Below are 19,388 nucleotides of genomic sequence, written 5' to 3'. Positions count from 1 at the left end.
ATGATTGGCACAAACTGACCCTGGGGTCTCCAATCACTCTGCTCCAGCCACAGTGGCCACCTGGCTGTCTCGCACGCGCCCGGAGCTCTTGCCTGCCTTAGCGTCCTGCACCTGTTTCCTATGTGTCTACACCCCCACCCTGGGTGGCTTATTCCTCGTCATTGTTATTCAGGCTTCCCCTCCATCACCTCCAAAACCACCTTCTTTAAGATAGCTGCTCCCTTGATCGCCCACTCTCCAGTAGCCTTGCTGTTACCCCCAAGGTGTTCTTCAACACTGACGGGTAAACCTGCCACTCTCTGAATCTGAACTTGTCCGTTCATTTTTCAGCCTCCTTGTGACTCCTGTGCACAGAGCGGTGCTCAGTGCGTTGTAGGAATCTAATAACCATGTGTGGGACAAGGAATGGGAGAAGGAAGTGAAAGGAAGAAGGAAAGGGAAGAGAAGGAAATAATTTAGGCGGGTGAAGGAGCTCAAGTGAAAGCCATAGCCTCATGATGGCTCCTCAAATAAAGGCACTTGCTGTAAGACTACTGATCTGAGTTTAATCCTATGAATCCACATGGTAGAAAGAGAGAGAACTGAGTTCAGCAAGCTGTCCTCTGACCTACACACAAGAGCCATGGCATGCGCGTGCGCACACACACACACACACACACACACACACACACACACACATAATATAAAGAAGTAACACTAATAAAAAAAAAAGGGCATTATCCCCTATCTAAAGATATTTATACCAAACACTGTCTAAACACTGTATAGCACTGAGCTAAGCTAGTCTTGTCTGGGCTGCTAATTGGAGACAGTAATGAAAAATGAGGAATTCCCTATCTTGCCCATCCTCAAGAGCAGTACCATCAAAGAGACACCAGCAGAGTGAAGAGTCAGCACAGGAGATTGGCAGGGGAGGAGGGTGGAGGAAGCTAGGAGAAAGTGGGATGCAGAGAACGTGGAAAAGCAGTCAGCATCAAATGCCACGGTCACTGTAGGTCAAGTGCTGGGACTCCAAAGGGCCCAGTGGGGGGTTGAGTAGAGTCACTTCAACAGGAAGTGGGGTGAGGGCAGAAGCAAGAGAAGATGACAGGGGGAATCATGGAGAAGGAGGGTGTGGCCACAGTGTGAGGTGACTATCCTCTCAGGAAGCTCACGCCTAAAAAACAGAAGATGCTGATCAACTTTACACCCGGGCAGCCAAAAGTAACGAGTCTATGCACATCTTAGTGCTGTGCATAAGAAGCACAGAAAACTGTTTATCAGAAATTTTCCACAGTAGCTGGGAACCAAAAACTACCCTGGGTAGTCAATAACAGTAGGAGAGATAAGCCGGCTGTGCACACTCACACACTGATATAAGAGCAATCCCATACGGCCTGCAGCACGTAGGTGATGCCTACGGACAAGAGGTGGGGAGAAAAAGGTCAGACAGTAAAGAGTGTACGTTAGATTCTTTTGCTACCTGAAGTTCAAGAAAGACGAGACTCATCTGCGGTTATGAGGCTCAATGTGATGATTGCCAAGAGAACGGAGAAGGTGCCCCAGGAACTCAGCTGGGAAGCCAGACAGAGTGTGCACTTTGGCTTTGGGCGGTGCCTCTATGGACTTACACAAATGGGAAAGCTCTTTAAGCTGGGCTCCTATGCAACTTGGTAGCATTGCACATATTTATTATGTTCAAGGCCCTGGGCTTAGTCCCTGGCACCACCACCACCACCACCACACCACACACACACACAGATGTGTGTAAACTGCAGACCAGTTCAGACCTGGAGAGGCTGGGCGTGTAAGCTACTGCACAGGTGCTTGCTTGGCATGCATGAGGCCACTTCTATCCCAGCCCTGCCAAACCCCAAACAAAGTATGGTCAAAATGGCTCAGCTGCTGGCTAACAGCCACCCAGCTAACAGGAGTTGAGTCTGTTCTGGAGTTAAGGCCACTGAGCTTGGCTCAAGGACAGAGAGAGTCTGAGTGATGCTCAGGGTACAGCCAAGTCTCCTCCTCTGGGGTTGCCATTTGTTGGGTCCAAATGGGGCTTGTGATGAAAAGTCCCCCAAAGCTCCACCTTCCACCAAGCCTTCTGCAAGGCTGACTAACTGATTACAACTTTTCAGTGTTGGTGGAGAGTTTAGAATGTTATAAGTCCAGGGCTGGAAAGATGGCTCAGAGGTTAAGAGCACTGTCTGTTCTTCCAAAGGTCCTGAGTTCAATTCCCAGCAACCGCATGGTGGCTCACAACCATCTGTAATGAGATCTGGTGCCCTCTTGTGGTGTGCAGGTGTACATGCAGGCAAAACACTATATACATGATAAATAAATAAATCTTTAGAATGTTATAAGCCCAGAGCTAACTTATCTTGGGCCTTCTTTAGTCCTCTTAACAGCCATGTATTGGCCTCCTCTGTGTATCAATTAACACCTTTGTCATCATCATGTGAATCCTATGGAATGTACAGACCTAGCTCCCAATGACCAAAAGTTAAGGATGGCAGCAGATAACACCTGAGGCCTATAGCAGAGACCATTTGCTGTGACTCACCTACTAGTGTTTCCATCAGATGTATTTGCAAAGACCATTGATGGATGGCTTTCTTTGTTCCATTACTATAAAAACGCCATCAAACTGTTGCTACTTTGGAATATGGGATTTGGGATAACATAAATCTGTGTTCCTGGCCTACGGTCATCTATATTTGGCTCCAGAATAAACTTTGCAATGAGGGTTGATTCAGTAGAATCAAATAAAATCCAGGGTCAATGAGACTACAATTACTCTGGGTAGGTACCAACAAAGCTATTGCCTAATATACTCCAGCCCTGGTATAAGTCGAGATTATAGCTTAGCACTGACTCCCAGAAGCAACAGTATTAACCATGGGCCTTGGCAGCCATGTTGTCAATATGATGGGTGCCATTGGTCATTCATTTTCCACTCGTGTCAGTAGGAAACAGCAGTGACAGGTATAGTCTAGAGCAGAAGTATGGAAGTGCAAGTGAGGAGGGAATCCAGAATTTGCCATCACAATGTAAGAGGGAAGAGCCAGAGGCTGGACCTCCCAGGGTACAAAGGGCACTAGTGTTTGGTAGGGGACTTGTATCTGACCCACTAGCTAAGGAGACTGGAGGACACTCAACACAGGAGATGTGAGCCAGATAATAGAGCAGACCCAGGCACCTTACCCTATAGCTTCTTACTCTAAGAAAGGCGAGGGTTATGTTTATTCATAACAGCCCTCAGTTAGGTCTTTGCAGATGGCCTTGAATGAAGAATGTCCCTAGAAACAGAGCAGACCTCACTGTATGAGTCATGCAGTGAACTTCAGATGCACCTGGCCTCTGCCGTACCCTCAGTTGCCAAAAACGCGTGTGCCCAGAGTATCCCCACGCTCCTGTTTTCTGCTAGTACTCGTGTTTTGTCTGTCTGTTTGTTTGAGACTGGGTGCTATGTAGCACAGTCGGGTCTAGAACTTGCTATGTAGCAGATGATGACTGTGAACTTCCACTTCCCAGTCTCTACCTCAATATCTAGCTCTAAGAGAACAAATGCATGCGCCACCACCCCTGGGGTATGTGATGCTTTGGGGTGATGCCCAGGCTTCACACGTGCTAGGCAAGTGCTCTACCAGCCAAGCCACGTCGCTAGCTCTGCTTAGGTTTATTGCTTGGGTGGTTGTGAGACAGTAATGTGAATAAAGACTGTTAGCCAGAAATGAGGCATGTATCCAAGTGTCCCCCGAGACTTTGTATACTCATTTTGTGGGATTTTAGTTGCCTCACACATCTTCCTGGGTTTCAGCTGTTCCTGTCCACTGCTAAAATCCTACCAGGAGCTCTCTGCAAGTCCTTGCTGTGTCCTTCAAGCTGTTGGGGGGGGGGGGAACAGTTGTATCAGTCGTGAAGGCTCAGGAAACAGTGAAGAAAATGATGTTTCCAATGTTCAGTTAATTGTCTGAAGCACATGAGCCGAGTGGCCAGCATCTGTTTTCATCATCCATCTGCAAGGGCTCTGTGTTCTCAGAAGACAGACTATCAAGTGAGTGACACCACCTTGCTCCAGGCTGTGTCTACAAAGTGGGTAGAAGAAACATTCTAGATTATTCTTTTCTTTTCTTTTCTTTTCTTTTTTTTTTTTTTTAATCCCTGAGACAGGATTTCTCTGTGTAGCCCTGGCTGCCTGGAACTCACTCTGTAGACCAGGCTGGCCTCGAACTCACAGAGATCCCATGCCTCAGCCCCCGAGTGCTGGGATTAAAGGCATGTGCTACCACCACCCACCTTTCTAGATGATTCTTGTGCAGATGTCTGTGTGTGTACAAGCGGAGGCCAGAGGTCTCAGGGTTTTCATTTACATTTTAAAACTTATTTATCATTGGGGTTGGAGAGGAGGCCCAGCAAGGATTTCAATAGCCCAGTGTAATTCTATATCTTTCCTTTCTATTTCCCATAGTAACAGAACTTTTAGCTTAGGTGCATGGCCTTTCATAATAAAGACTACATTACCAGGTTTCTTTGCACGCCAGTGTAATCATATTTAGGCTGAAAAAATGATAGATTTTTTAATTATTTATTTATTTATTGTATATGAGTGCTTTATCTGCAGAAGAGGGCATCAGATCACATTATAGATGGTTGTGAGCCACCATGTGGTTGCTGGGAATTGAACTCAGGACCCCTAGAAGAGCAGACAGCACTCTTAACCACCGAGCCATCTCTCCAGCCCCAGTGATAGATGTTAAATTCTGGAAATTCCTGTCTGAGATACCTCATGACTTCTTCTGTTTACCCCCCTCCACGCCCCCATCTTTCCTTTATTCTATGTTCTGGAACTTAGAAGTTTCCTTGAACCACTAGGGTGAGGGCTATCCCCAAGGTATTTGGTAACTGAAGAAGGCCTTGGCAGTTGAGAAGGTGGCTCATCGCAAAACATGCTTGCAGTGTAAGTATGAAAAACTGAGTTCAAATCCTCAGAATCCATGAAAGCTTGGTGTATGAGGTAGAGCATTGGGGGAGGGGACAGGCAGAGCCTGTGGACTTGTTGGCTAGATAATCTAGCAAAATTGACAAGCCTCAGTGAGAGATCTTGTCGCAACAAATAAGGTAGAGGCTTGTCATGGTTGCACACGCCTTTAACCTCAGCACTCAGGCAGAGGCAGGTGGATCTCTATGAGTTTGAGGCCAGCCTAGTCTACACAGTGAGTTCCAGGCCAGAGGTACATTGAGAGACCCTGTCTTAAAATTAGGAAAGATGCTAGAAGGTGGTGGTGCCCCCCCTTTAATCCCAGCATTTGGGAGGCTGAGGCAGGTGGGTCTCTGTGAGTTCAAGGGCAGACTGATCTACAGAGCAAGTTCCAGGACAGCCAGAGCTATGCAAAGATAATAATAAAATGAGAGAGAGAGAAAGAGAGAGAGAGAGAGAGAGAGAGAGAGAGAGAGAGAGACTCTTAGAGACAAGATTGAGGCCACAAATCAACAGACCACTCAAAAACAGGGGTCTCAGCAAGGCAAAATTTACTTCTTTGCAGAAGGGTGCATACAGCTCAAAAAGCTGGCAAGCAGACACCCGTGGCTACAGTGACCTCTATCTTTTATCCCTAAGGAAAAGGGAAAGTTGTCTGCTCCTGGTTGGCTGAGTGATTTCTGCGTGAGACCACAGTGAATTGTGTCTCCATGGGGCGTGCTAACGCCTGCTGACACAGGGCCCTTGGTTGAGGGATGATTCTGGGACAAGAGCCTTCTACATGCTAGGCCTAGTGGCCAGCAGTTGGCTTGTTTGCTTTGTTTTGTTTGAGGCAGGGTCTCAGGTAGCCCAGGCTGGCCCCCAGTAGTGTGTAGTGGAGAATGAACACCTGTTCCTTCTGCCTCCGCCTCTTAAGCGCTAGGATTACAGGCACAGACCTGGTGTTGCCTAGGTCTTAAAGACGGAGCCCCAAGCTAGTAAAGAGACAACTGCCTGGCTTTAATAACATCCAAAAGGGAGGCACCAGCTGAGGCCCAGCTCTGAGAGCTCAGGTAAATCAGGGGTGCTACTGTTTGGATGTGATATGTACTCCATAGGCTCAAGTGTTTGAGCACTTGGAACCAAGATGGCGGCACTGTCTTGATAGCTGTGAGATCTTTAGGCAGGGGTGGGTGGGAGGTGGGGAACCAGAAAACAAGTTCGGTCAGGCTATGAACACCAGCCATATCGGGGCACCCCCCCCCCATGTCTGAGGCGTGAAGAGCTACGGTAGAGCACCATGGGGCCTGCGAATTCAGAACCTGTGAGTATGCATCACACTCTGCACCTCCCTGGATTACAATGTGGGCTCTCTTGCCCTTCACAAATCTTCCTGTCACTTTCAGCAAGTCTGCAGCCCCATGCCTGGTGATCAGGGAGATGACTGCGTGGGAAAGTGCCTGCCACAAGCAAGCTTGGGGCCTGAGTTTGGATCCCCAGACTCATGTAAAAACCCAGGTGTGCTGATGAAAGCCAGTGATTCCGCTGCTGAGGAAGTGGGGACAAGAGGCTCTATGGAGCCTGATGGCCTAAATGGGTGAGCTGCAGGATCAGTGGAAGGTGACAGAGGAAAGCATCATCAACGTCTGTCTTCCACACCCATACACAGCACACTCACTCACCCCCATACAGGCAGAATATGTACTGAATACATATACACATAGGCAGGCATGGTGGTGCACACCTGTAATCTTAGCCCTTGGGAGGCAGAGGCAGGCCTATCTCAGTGAGTTCGAGGCCAGCCTGGTCTACAATGTGAGTCCAGGACAGCCAAGGTTACACAGAGAAACCCTGTCTGGAAAAACAGAACACAAACAAAACCCAAAACCAAAAAATATATACACATGCATGCACCACACATGCTTGTGTGTATGCATGTGTGCAAAGGCAAAAAAAAAATTTAGAGTTGCTTTAATAAGACCAACCTCTCCGCTGCTGCTCTTCCTGAGGACCTCAGTTCAATTCCCAGCACCCACATGGCAACTCACAACCGTCTGTAACTCCAAGATCTGACACTCACAGACATGCATGTGGTCAAAACACCAATGCACATAAAATAGAAACAAATAAGTTAAAAAAAAAAAAAAGACCAACCTTTGTCAGTGTGCACTGTGTCCACCTTGGCTCATGTTTGTACCATGTGTGTCTGGGTGTATCCAGAAGGAATTTTTCATTTCATAAATCAATGACAGAAACTTAAAGTGGGCTAATCAAAAAAGAGATTTTATTTATTTATTTATAAAATAACTTATAGCTGGGCGTGGTGGCACACGCCTTTAATCCCAGCACTCGGGAGGCAGAGGCAGGTGGATCGCTGTGAGTTCGAGGCCAGCCTGGTCTACAAAGTGAGTCCAGGACAGCCAAGGCTACATAGAGACCCTGTCTCAAAAAACCAACAACAACAAAAAAATAACTTATTCAGATTACATCCCGATTGTTATCCACCATCTTCCCGTAAAAAAAGGGATTTTTTTTCATAAGCTTGTATATTCAACAAATACTTATTAAGAGCCTAAATAGAAAGTTTAGACGTGGTGTTTGCTTCAGGCAACTCAGAGTTTCACCAAACACTTGCTTTGCCCCTGTCTCCCTGCTTTGCTTCCTTAAAGGCTCCTTTTTTTTTTTTCCTCCAAGACAGGGTTTCTCTGTACAGCCTTGGCTGTCCTAGACTCACTTTGTAGACCAGGCTGGCCTCAAACTCATGGCTGTCCACCTGCCTCTGCCTCCTGAGTGCTGGGATTAAAGGCCTTAAGCCACCACAGCCCGGCTAAAGGCTCCTTCTTAAACTCTGGTGGTTACTTTGCTCTTGCTTTGTCTGTCCAAGAGACATCTTCCTTACAGCCTCACTGGCCTGTGGAGGGTGGGCTTCCTCTCTCAGGAACTCCTTGAGGAGATTCACTTTTTGTGGCCACTTGCCTGTCTGCAGGTGGCTGACAGTGAGGTGTTCTGACTGGTCTAAACCAATGAAGACCGAGGGCGGAAGCTAAGAGTGAAGGGCAAACCCACCCCAGCCACCTACAGAAGAATGGGACGCCAGGCAGGGATCCCCCGAGCAAATGTGGGGAAGCAAGTAGCAAAACTGGCATCCCACTGTTGTCTTAGTTACCCTGTGAGAGCCCCAAAGTGACCAAAAGTGTAAGTGGAGCCAACCTGGCCACATTTGGATTCTAGGTATGCCAAGATTTGATAACCGGTGTGGCTTTATAAATTTGTTTAGCCTCTGTGTGCCATGATGCTCTCAGATTTGTAGGTAGGGGCAGTGTTGTGATCAGGCCAGGAACACAGGAAACTGGCAACTGGGCAAAGACTACGAGTAGGTGAAAGACCAGGAGGCACCGTGAGGGCAGCATTCTTTCTTGTAAATGCTCAGTTGAGGATCTTAGACTCAGTAAACGGTGCTGCGGGATTCATGAACCGCAGATGCCACAGTGGTCTGTGCTGATTTAGGGCTGCGCTCTCCGAGCCGGTGACTTTTCACGCTTCTCAAACTGTATAAAAATGAACCGTCATCCGCGATCTATACATAGAAAGTTCCCATTTCCGAGCTTGCGCAAAGAGGGTGGGAGTGCTGAGACATTTGCATAAGGCTGATGGATGGGGAAGGCTGTGGGGGTTTGAGGGGAGCTTGTGTGCTTGTTGTTTGAGGGGCTACCGTGTTCTCCCAGTAGCGCTGAGAGAGGCATGAGAGCATAAGAATAAATGAAATAAACTAGGCAAGAACCACAGCTTTTCCAAATGAAGAAGGAGGCAGCCACTCCGAAATAGCGATGCTCAGCCTGTAAGAACCGGCAGGCTTTAAAAAAAAAAAAAAAACCAACAAAAAACGAACGAACCGACACAACAAAACTGGCCTCCAGGTGGGCTTTGAGGACCAGAGACAGGCATGTGGGATCCGCCTTTCCCATCTGCCCCTCAGTGCCCTTTTCCTGTATTGTAGACATAAGGAGGAGACTATCGGGCTGAGCTCTATCTACAGGGATATTCAGACATGCAAATGAATATGGCTTGTTAATGATCTGAGGATGATTAGGTGGCAGGGAGTTGCCAGCCCACGCTGAACAGTAGGTGAAAGAACCGCCTATCTGAAAGGGGACCTCCACTTTCACCTCCAGCCCCTGCCTCAGCATCTCCAGCCCCCTGCAGGGCGACCTATGCCTGTGTCTGACTCTACTGGGGGTGGGGTGAGAAATGGGAAGATTCAGGAAAGGTCTGGGTCTGGTCAGGTACCTACCACAGAGTCTTTTGAACTTCTCCAAGGCCCCAAAGGGCTGCTGAGCAGTCAGGGAAGCACGTGGCATTCCCGGTGGGTGGGGTTGGGCAGGTGACATGCAACTGGTCCCCTGATCCTTTCTGAGCAGTAATTTGTAACCTCGGGAATTGTGGGTTCAGGGAAAGGATCTTTGAGGGGAAACCAGAAGTAGGCGTCTGCATGTGTAGGGAGAGAGACTCTGTGTTACTGGAAAAGGGACAGGTTTTAGATTTTACAGACCTGAATTTATCGAGCCAGATCTATGGAATGTGTTGTACCCCTGAAAGCTAGCTGAAGGGGGTGCCAAGTGCAGTGCCAGTCTTACCCCTGGTTGATAAATTATGGAATTTGGCCTGTGACATATTACATTCTCAGCCACCTGAGGATTACCTTAGCATGGGAGGTCATTACCACAGACTCACAACCAAGTCTCACAACCAGTTCAGACCAGATTGGTGATGTACTTTCTGAGTTGTGAGCGAAGCCGGGGCTTTTGTCATTTTTTCCCTTCTCTGACCCCCCAACCCCCCCCCAATTCTGCTTCCTGACCTTTGTCATATCTAGATAGAAAAGCATGACTTTGCGCTTAGTGAAGTAGTTTGGTTGGCAGAGTGGGAACCAGGAACCCGGGTTCTAGGGTCCGTAGCATAGCCTGGGCATGGTGGCGCATGTTAAATAGGTAAGGAGAGGCACCGAAAGAGCTGACTCATAATTACCCTTCAGGAATGAACTTCATTAGGAGAAAGAGCCCTGGGGCCATGATCAAGCTTTGAGATAGGAAAGATTTAAAGGGACAGTACCTGCCCCGCATGGTGGTGCACACCACTAATCCCAGCACTCAGGGAAGCAGAAGCAGATGGATCACCAGGAGTTCGGGGCCAGCCTGATCTATAAAGCAAATCCAGGGCACCCAAGTCTACATAGAGAAAACGCTGTCTCTAAAAGCAACAAAACAAAACAAAAACAAACAAACAAAACAAAACAAAAACAACAAATAAAACAGAACCAAAAAAGGGACAGTACCTTGTGCCTGAGACAGCATGGTGGATCTGGAAGGGAAGAAGAGACCAACCTTTCAAACCTGGAGGGAAGCATCACTAAGAGGGATAGCTAAAAGAGCAAGAAAGATACAGGGCTGCCAAGAGCCGGATGGTGGGGTGGGGGTGGAGGTGGAGGAGGGGGGCAAGGGGGGCGCGGTGCCCAGAGGAGAGCCTTGAGAAATCCCACAAAGGAACATATCTGATTTGTATATCTCTTCAGGGGGTGGCAGCAAGTTCCACGTAATGTGATTTAGCCTGAGGCTCATGTAGCAAGGAGTATTGAGGAGACAGGTATTGGCTCAGACTATAAATTAGAGGCTGTAAGGCCTCAGCACGGCCTTTTAATGTTCTATCTCAGAGAGAGAGAGAGAAAGAGAGAGAGGGAGAAATAGAGAGGAAGAGAAAGAGGGAGGGAGAGGGGAGAGGGGGAAGAGAGGGAGAGAGAAAGAGAAAGGAGAGGGAGGGAGGGAGGAAGGGAGAGAGAGGAGATGTCTGTTTGTTTTCAGGTTCTGAGATCTGGCCTATTAGAGGACCAGCACCCTCGAGAGGCAGGCCTATGATCTAAGCGTGTGCCTGTGATTCTCCCTCCCCCCACCCCAACTCTGAACCCAAAGGAATAAACAACTAACAAAGCTCAAGGTTGGTGCTGGCCAGATGCCTCTGTGGTTAAGAGCTCTCACCACTCTTTCAAAGGACCTGGGTTCAGTTGCCAGCACCCACATGGTGGCTCACAACCGTCTGTAACTCCAATTCCAGGGGACCCTGTGCCCTTTTAGGACTTCTGAGGGAGCTGCCTGCATAAATGCACATACATATCCTCAGGCACACACACATTACAAAAACAAAAACAAAAACAAAAAAAACCAAAAACTTCAAGGCAACTCTTGGCTACATAGTCTGAGGCCAGCCTGAGCTACACAAGCCCTTCTCTCACATACAACGACCATGACAAAAATCCCACTGCCCCTCCCCCCAGAAAGTGAGCCTTTTTTTTTTTTTTTGGCTTGCACATGTATAGACTCCCATAAAAAGGCTTAAACCCCTCAAAGCAGCCTAAATCTGCATCAGGTCCCTTAAACCCTCTATACCTGCCATGTGGCGTGATCAAAAACAGACTCGGGCCACCGACCTAACCTTCTCTTAAGGGCATCAGACTCCACACCACGTCGTCAGCATCATTCAACCCTGCCCATAAATATGGATGCCGTGCTAACGAGACATGGTGCTAATTCAACAGTAGTGTCGTGCGGGAGTGTGTGCAGATCACACACACACGGAGAACTGTATTGAAAAGCCGGAGTAACAATCAGAGTTTAATAAATGGTAATTTGCTCCTTGCCACTGTGCGTGTCGGGAGCCGGGGAGGGTAATAAAAAGGGGTCCCTTCAGGAAGGTGGAGGGCAGCACATTTGCCATGATGGCTTCATTTTCATCCTCTTATTTCTCGGGATTGAAATTAATTCTCATCTACCTATCCTCTCTTTTCGGAAAATAACTCCCAGGGAATGGTAGAAGATACAATTTGATAAGAATTATTTGTCACTGGGACCAAAATTTAACTGGAGTTACAGAATGAGGAAAAGCCCCAGCTCCAGAGAGACACAGTGAGGTAAAGAATGCGGACAATTATCCGGATCGTTCGAGGGAGGGATCGTTCTTGCTTCGGTGTTCGACTCGTCTGAATAACTGTTCTCATCTTTTAGGTCTGCTGGAGAATCCCTGGCCAGAAGATCTGTCAGCAAAGAGCCGGAAGAAGATGTGCATGTGCAGAGACAGGACGGGAAGACTGCAGAAGCTTTGCCCTCCACAGGCGTAGGGTGGCCCAGCATGAACAGCAGCAGCTGCAGGAAGGTATTCCTTGGAGCTAGACACGAGAAAGCAAGCAATGCTAACGCAGACACAGAAAACCAAGGCCCAGGGAGCCAGGGGTACAACCTGAGGGCAGCTGGGTTTTGCTGAGTGGAGCTGGGAAGATGAAGACAGCAAACAGAACAGTACCAGGTGTGTGCCAAGCCAAACAGGCTGAGCAGGTGTGTGCACATCTGCATGTGCGCTGTGGAAATGGAAGGCCCCTGAAGGCCCTCCCCCCCTTTTAAATATGGCTCCTTTAGGGCCTGGAGATACGGATCCAGCGTTAAGAGGGCGCAGTTAGTTCTCTCACGGAGGACCCTGGTTCAGTTTCCAGCACCCATGACCACATGGTCCAGCTCACAACCACCTGTAACCCCAGCTCCAGGGAAAATCCAACACCGCTGGCCTCTGTGGGCATATACACTCATGTGCATATACTACCCCTTACTCACACATAGTTAAAAATTAAAATAAATTATATATTTTTTAAGACAGCTGCTTTAGAACTGGGAGTGTCTCTTGGCTAGTGAGTGCTTGCTTAGTAACCATAAAGTGTTGGATCCTCAGCATAAACCGGACGTGGGGGTGCATGCCTGTAATGCCAGCATTCAGCAGGCGGAGGCAAGATGGTCAGAAGTTCAAGATTGCCCTTGACTACTGTATTAGTAACTTTTTCTCTCGCTGTGATAAAACACCACAACTAAAGCAACTTCTAGAAGGGTTTATTTGGGGCTTAGGGCTCCAGAGAGATGTGCGTCTACCTCACCATGGCAGCAGGTTGGCAAAGTGCTCGAGCAGCAGCTGAGAGCTCACATCCGGACCCCCAAACAGGAAGCAGAGAAAGAACTGGGGATCTGAAACTGTGAGTTCAACCCTGCCCCCCCAAACCCCCCAGCCCGGTCCCCACCACCACCACCCCCAGTGACACATCTCCTCCAGCAAGGCCACACCCCCTAATCCTTCCCTAACAGTTTCACTCATTCAGGACCAAGCATTCAAATGTAAGAGCCTGCGTGGGCCTGTTGGGGCACACTGTGCGAAGGTGTGTCTCTGTATATTCACCTGTTGATTGCTAGGCCAGCGCAGGGTACTACCAGGCGGTAGTGTCTTGGCATTGCTGTTTCTATGGCCCATCACCGGTCATATATTATGTAAGCATTTGTCCTTCCTCACTTGCCTATTGGTTGAAATAAAGAGCCGACAGACAGTAGCTGAGCAGGAAGTGGAAGAGGGGGACTCTGGAAAAGAGAACAAAGGCAGGAGATTTGCCATCACACTTGGTGATGACTGGTTGGAATAGAGATGAGGAGAGAGAGGGGGAGAGAGAGAGAAAGAGAGAGAGAGAGGGAGAGGGAGAGGGGGAGGGAGAGAGAGAGAGAGAGAGAGAGAGAGAGAGAGAGAGAGAGAGAGAGAGAGAGAGAGCGCTAGCCACATGGTGGAGTGCAGTGCCAGGATTAATGGGGTTAAGCTAGATTAACTGGTTAAGACACTGCCCTAGCTAAAAGGCCTAAGCCTTACAATATTAAAAAGCCTCCATGTCGTTATTTATTCCATTGGCGGGTCCAAAAGTCCCCACTACGGAGGCCAGCCTCACACACCATCACCACTGTTACTTAGCAAATTTAAAGTCGACTAGGGCTACAGATGAGACACTGTTTCGAAAAACAAAACCCAAAAATATAAGCAATTACCAAAAAAAGCAATTATAAAGACGAAGACAGATGCTTTACTTAAATGTCTGGATGATCTATTATTTGAGACTTTTTCTTTGTCAACTGGTGCATTCATTTTTTCAGATACTGATTTCTCTTGGAGACAGGGTTTCTCTGTGTATCTTTGGCTGCCCTAGACTCACTTCGTAGACCATGCTGGTCTCAAACTCACAGCGATCCACCTGCCTCTGCCTCCCGAGTGCTGGGATTAAAGGCGAATGCCACCACACCCGGTGCTAGTATGGTTCTTATATGAAATTTCCCCGACCAAGCCTCGTGTGTTGGGTACCATTCAGGCTTGGTACTGCAGCTGGTGAATGCCATCACGGAGAGGAGACTGCATTATAAGGGCATAAAGGTCATCCTTGGAGTAACCCATTGGTGAGCTCAGACTGAATACGATGTAAGGAAGTGGGGCCTGCACTAGATCACTGGGGACATGTCTTGGAAGGGTACATCTTGCCCTGGGCTCTATTCTCGTCTGCTTTTCTGCTTACCACTTCTGCCATTTGTTCCTGCTCCCGTGATCCCCTCTGGAAGCAATGCAGCCAGCTGAACATGGAATGAAGTCTTTGACCTTTCTCTTAACTGTCCTTCTAAGACATTTGTCACAGTGACAAAGACACCAGATAACACAAGAGTTCGATGCAATAGCTTCCAAGCTTGCTGTAGAAATCAGTAATATCTGGCATTTTAAATTCCACAAATTATTTAATGTTCCTTCCTTCCTTCTTTCTTTCTTTCTTTCTTCCTTCTTTTTTTTTTCTGTTGTTTGTCTGTTTGTTCTTTGTTTTTGTTTTCGAGACATAGTTTCTCTGTGTAGCTTTGGCTGTCCTGGACTCGCTTTGTAGACCAGGCTGGCCTCGAACTTGCAGCGATCTGCCTGCCTCTGCCTCCTGAGTGCTAGGATTAAAGGCGTGCGCCACCACCACTCAGCTGATGTTTCATTTTTCAAAAGGCATAACTTTATTCCTCTCTCCTTGAAGATAGGCTGAACTTAGTGTCTTAATGTCTATTTCTTTTCTAACAGGCTGGGGGTTGAACCCAAAACCTTGTGCACAGCAGCTTAAGGGCCTCAGAGCTACACTCAAGTGGAGATTTAGAGACTTGCCTCCTCCTCCTCCTCCTCCTCCTCCTCCTCCTCCCATTTTTTGAGACAGGCTTTCTCGTATATCCCTGGCTGTGCTTGCTTTGTGCACCAGGCTGTCCTCAAACTCATGTAGGTCCACCTGCCTCTGTCTCCTGAGTGCTAGGATTAAAGACGTATACCACCATGCCTGGCAAAGACTTGCTTCTAATGGAGAAAATACAGTAACTGGACGTGTGTGGGTTCCAAGGAGAGGCTAGGAGAGGCTTTGCAGATTCTTCTTAGTTCTCCCTAGTAAATGCTTCACTCTAGAAGCTTCTGTTAAGAGAACACACAGAAGCCTAATGGGATGTCCATGTAGCAAGGATCTGAGGCCTTCTGCCAACAAGCCCCTGGGTGTGTGTTGTGTAGCAATTTCCTCTCAAATTTTTCTTGAAGACATTAGAAACTCTAAAGGAGCCTCCTGAAGAGGCTCAATTCTTGTTTGTTTGTTTTTTTGTTTGTTTGTTTTGGTTTTAGAGACAGGGTTTCTCTGTATAGCCTTGGCTGCTCTGAAACTCACTCTGTACACCAGGCTGGCCTCGAACTCAGAGATCCAGCTACATTTGCCTCCCAAGAGCTAGGACTAAAGCTATGTGCCACCACACCTGCCCCTTAAATTGTTAAAGGGATTCTTATTAAGAGTCACAAAGTTGCCAGATGGAGGTAGCATATCCTCTTTTAATCCTAAAACTCAGGAGGCTGAGGCAGGCATATCTCTGAGCTCAAGGTCAGTCTGGTTTACAAAGTAAGTTTAAGGACAGCCAGAACTACACAGAGAAGTCCTGTCTCAAAAAGCCAAAAAAGAAAAAGAAAGAAAGAAAGAAACAGTAAGGAAGTAAACAACTCAGAAGGCTCAGGAAGTCTCTAAAACTTAGCAGATACATAAGGCTCCTCCTTCCCCCAAGGTTACATAAGTAGTATGAACTTCTAAGGAGACCTAGACCAGCCAAACTGCCTAGGAAAGACTGAGATCAGCTTCCCGAGTCTTTTTTTTCTTTTTTCCAAAACAGGGTTTCTCTGTGTAGCCCTGGTTGTCCTTGAACTCCCTCTGGAGATCAGGCTGGCCTCAAACTCAAGTTGCCTCTGCCTCCCAAGTGTTGGGGATTTAAGGTATGCATCACTATTGTCTGACTCTGAATTTAATTCATTTTCAGTATCACAACTGGTGTGTGTGTGTGTGTGTGTGTGTGTGTGTGTGTGTGTGTGATGTAAGTACATGTCTGTTCATGCTCACATGTTTATGTGGAGGCCAGATCTTGATTGCACTCCATTTTTAAAAATTATTTATTTATTTTTATTTTATGTGCATTGGTGTTTTGCCTGCATGTATGTCTGTGTGAGGGTGTCAGATCTTGGGGTTACAGACAGTTGTGAGCTGCCATGTGGGTGCTGGGAATTGAACTTGGGTCCTTTGGAAGAGCAGTCAGTACTCTTAACTGCTGAGCCATCTCTCCAGCCCCGATTGCACTCCATTTTATATATTGAAGTAGAGTCTCTTCCTGAACCTGAAGCTCACTGAGTTGGGTAGTCTAGTCAGCCACTTTGCTCCAGAGATCCTTTATCTCTGCTGCCCCCTCCCCCCACAGCATCGCTGTCACAGACAGATATCACTGTTGCTCCTACCCAGCATTTATGTGGGTGGCCAGGGATCCGAACTCCGGTCCTTATGTTTATCCAACAGGTGCTTTACTGGATGAGCCATCGTCCTACCCATGCCAGCTCTTTGATCTGTGTGGTCTTTGGCATTGTGTGAAAGGACATTTAAAGAAGAAACTGGCCGGATCAGAGACAATGCTCAGGACTAAAGAAAAGAGCATCAAGAAGAGTTTGCATCAGCTGTCTCATTCACTCGGACAGTTCAGTGCCTCCTGTGGGTGCCCAGCCTGTCAGAAATAAGCTCGGGAATGAAGGAGGAAGAGGAGAGAGAATGGAGAGAGGGAGGGGAGGAGGGAGAAAAGGAGGGGAGGAGGGAGAGAGGGACTGGAGGTCTAAGTAAGTCCCAGGAACACTAGCTCCAAGTCCTGGTCTCACCCTCTAAACTGTTTGGATTTGGAGGAAATTCCTTCATTCCTCTGAATCTCCATTTTTTTTTTCATCTTGAATCAAAGAAAATATCTTCCTACCATAAGACTCTTATGAGTCTTCTACAATATAAATCATACACGACCATGTAGAATGGGCGGGATTTGTAGCTCAGTGGTAGAATACCTGCCTAGAATTCACAAGGCCCTGGGTTTGATTCCCAGCACTGCCCAAACCCACAGATCTAGAACACTACAGTGTGAGTGTACACCTCCAGTTTCAGCACTTAGCAACTTGAGGCAGGAGGATTGCCAGGAGTTCGAGGCCAGCATGGGCTACCTAGAAAGACCCTGTCTATGTAACACCAAGGCTCCTGCAACAGTGTGGAAGAGGGGACAGAAAGACTGTAAAAGAGAAGAATGCTGTAAAACGCTGTCTTCTGGATATGACGTGGAGGCTGCTGCGTTCATGATGTCATAGCAACAGTGAACACCGCAAGACTGCATCAACATTCTGCCATGCATGGTGGCGGGGACTCAGTGTTATAGTCACCGCTCAAGTAAATAACTCCCCACCCATGCCCATGTAAGCAACCTTAACATAGTGCCAAGGGCTACACATAAAAAAAGCGATGTAGAGCAGGGCGTGGTGGTGCACGCCTTTAAGCCCAGCACTCGGGAGGCAGAGGCAGGCGGACCGCTGTGAGTTCGAAACCAGCCTGGTCTACAAAGTGAGTCCAGGACAGCCAAGGCTACACAGAGAGACCCTGTTTCGAGCCCCCCTCCACCTAAAAAAAAGACATGTTGGAGAAGGGGAAAGGGTAAAAGGAGGTGATGGGGAGGCTGGTGAGTGAGTTAAGGTGCTTGGCACCAAGCCTGGCAACCCGAGTTGGATCTCCAGGGCCCACATGACAAAAGGAGAACCAACGCCTGAAAAGTTGTCTTCTCGCCTCCACACGTGTGCCACCACACACACACACACACTCACACACACCTGTAAAAGGCATCTAAGGGAACTCGATGGGGGGGAATATGATGAAACTATATTTCATACTTATGAAATCGTGAAAGAATAAATAAATTAACAACAGCAGCGGCGATAGCACTATGAACGAACCGTTATAGTCTAGAGCAGGCGCCCAGGTCTCCGAATGTTCACTGAAGAAAGAATGAGCGAAGCCTGCTGTCTCCTACAGACGAACGGCTTGGAGCTTAAGGGGCCTTGAGTGTGCAGCAGCCCGGGGACAGGACTGTAGCTTGCCAGGGGTTTGTCAGAGGAGCACGACTCGTCTCCTTATTTATGCACCAGGTTTTCATCATTCGCTGCCCACACTTAGGGGATTAATTCTTGGGACGTGCAGTCAGTAACACACCAGCCAGCCAGACGACAGATACAGATAAGAGCAGCCAGGGTTGTAATTCCCATCCCATTGACAGGCCTTCAGCAAACAGGGAAAGAATGGAGCAGCTGAAAACTTCCATTCAAAGTCAGTAACAATAAGTTACAAGCGACTCTGTGTGTGTGTGTGTGTGTGTGTGTGTGTGTGTGTGTGTGTGTGTGTGTAGGGCAAGGGTGAAGGGCAAGGGCGAGGTGGGCAGGAGGAGGGTGGGCAACCAGCCCTGTTCTTTGTCCCAGCGGAGACCACAGGGCCAGATAGACAGCGGGCTGAGAGCCTGCTTAGGTCTTAGGGAAATGATGAAAGCCTCTCAATTTAAAAGACAAGACTATGAAAGTCTAAATGCCCCCTTTGCATACAAGCCTTTAGAACTTTACATTTTTTAAGGTGAATATGATCAAAGTATATTATATGCATTATGGAAATGCCATAACGAGGCCCATTACTCTGTACAATTAATATAGGCTTTATTAAAAAAAAAAAGGATTCCTTCATTATGGAAATAGCAATTTTATTGATGAATATAATTGCTGAGGAGCACCGGTGTCTGGAATGCCGTGAGATGCCAAAATGAGCCTGATTCACCAACTCACCCCTCTCCCCTGCCTCTTTTTGTTTTTATACCCGTGAAAAAAATCTTCCTGTGATCTCTGTATAATTAAATGGGGTAGATTCAGGCAGTGCTGTGGCAATGGAGACTGCCCACTGTTGTTCGCTTTCAGGGTATTCAATGAACCATTATTCCTAAAATATAAATACAAAAGAATTGTTGTGGGTAGACTGCTGAGATGGTTCTGCTGCTGGAGTGTGTGTGTAAGTACAAGGGCCTGGATTCGAATCCTCAGAGCGCATATAAAAACTGGGCACAGTGGGCCGGGTGTGGTGGCGCACGCCTTTAATCCCAGCACTCAGGAGGCAGAGGCAGGTGGATCGCTGTGAGTTCGAGGCCAGCCTGGTCTACAAAGTGAGTCCAGAATAGTCAAGACTACACAG

This window comes from Acomys minous, assembly GCF_964271855.1.
Source record: "Acomys minous genome assembly, chromosome: 12".
Lineage (NCBI taxonomy): Eukaryota > Metazoa > Chordata > Mammalia > Rodentia > Muridae > Acomys > Acomys minous.
Note: the sequence above shows the minus strand (reverse complement) of the source record.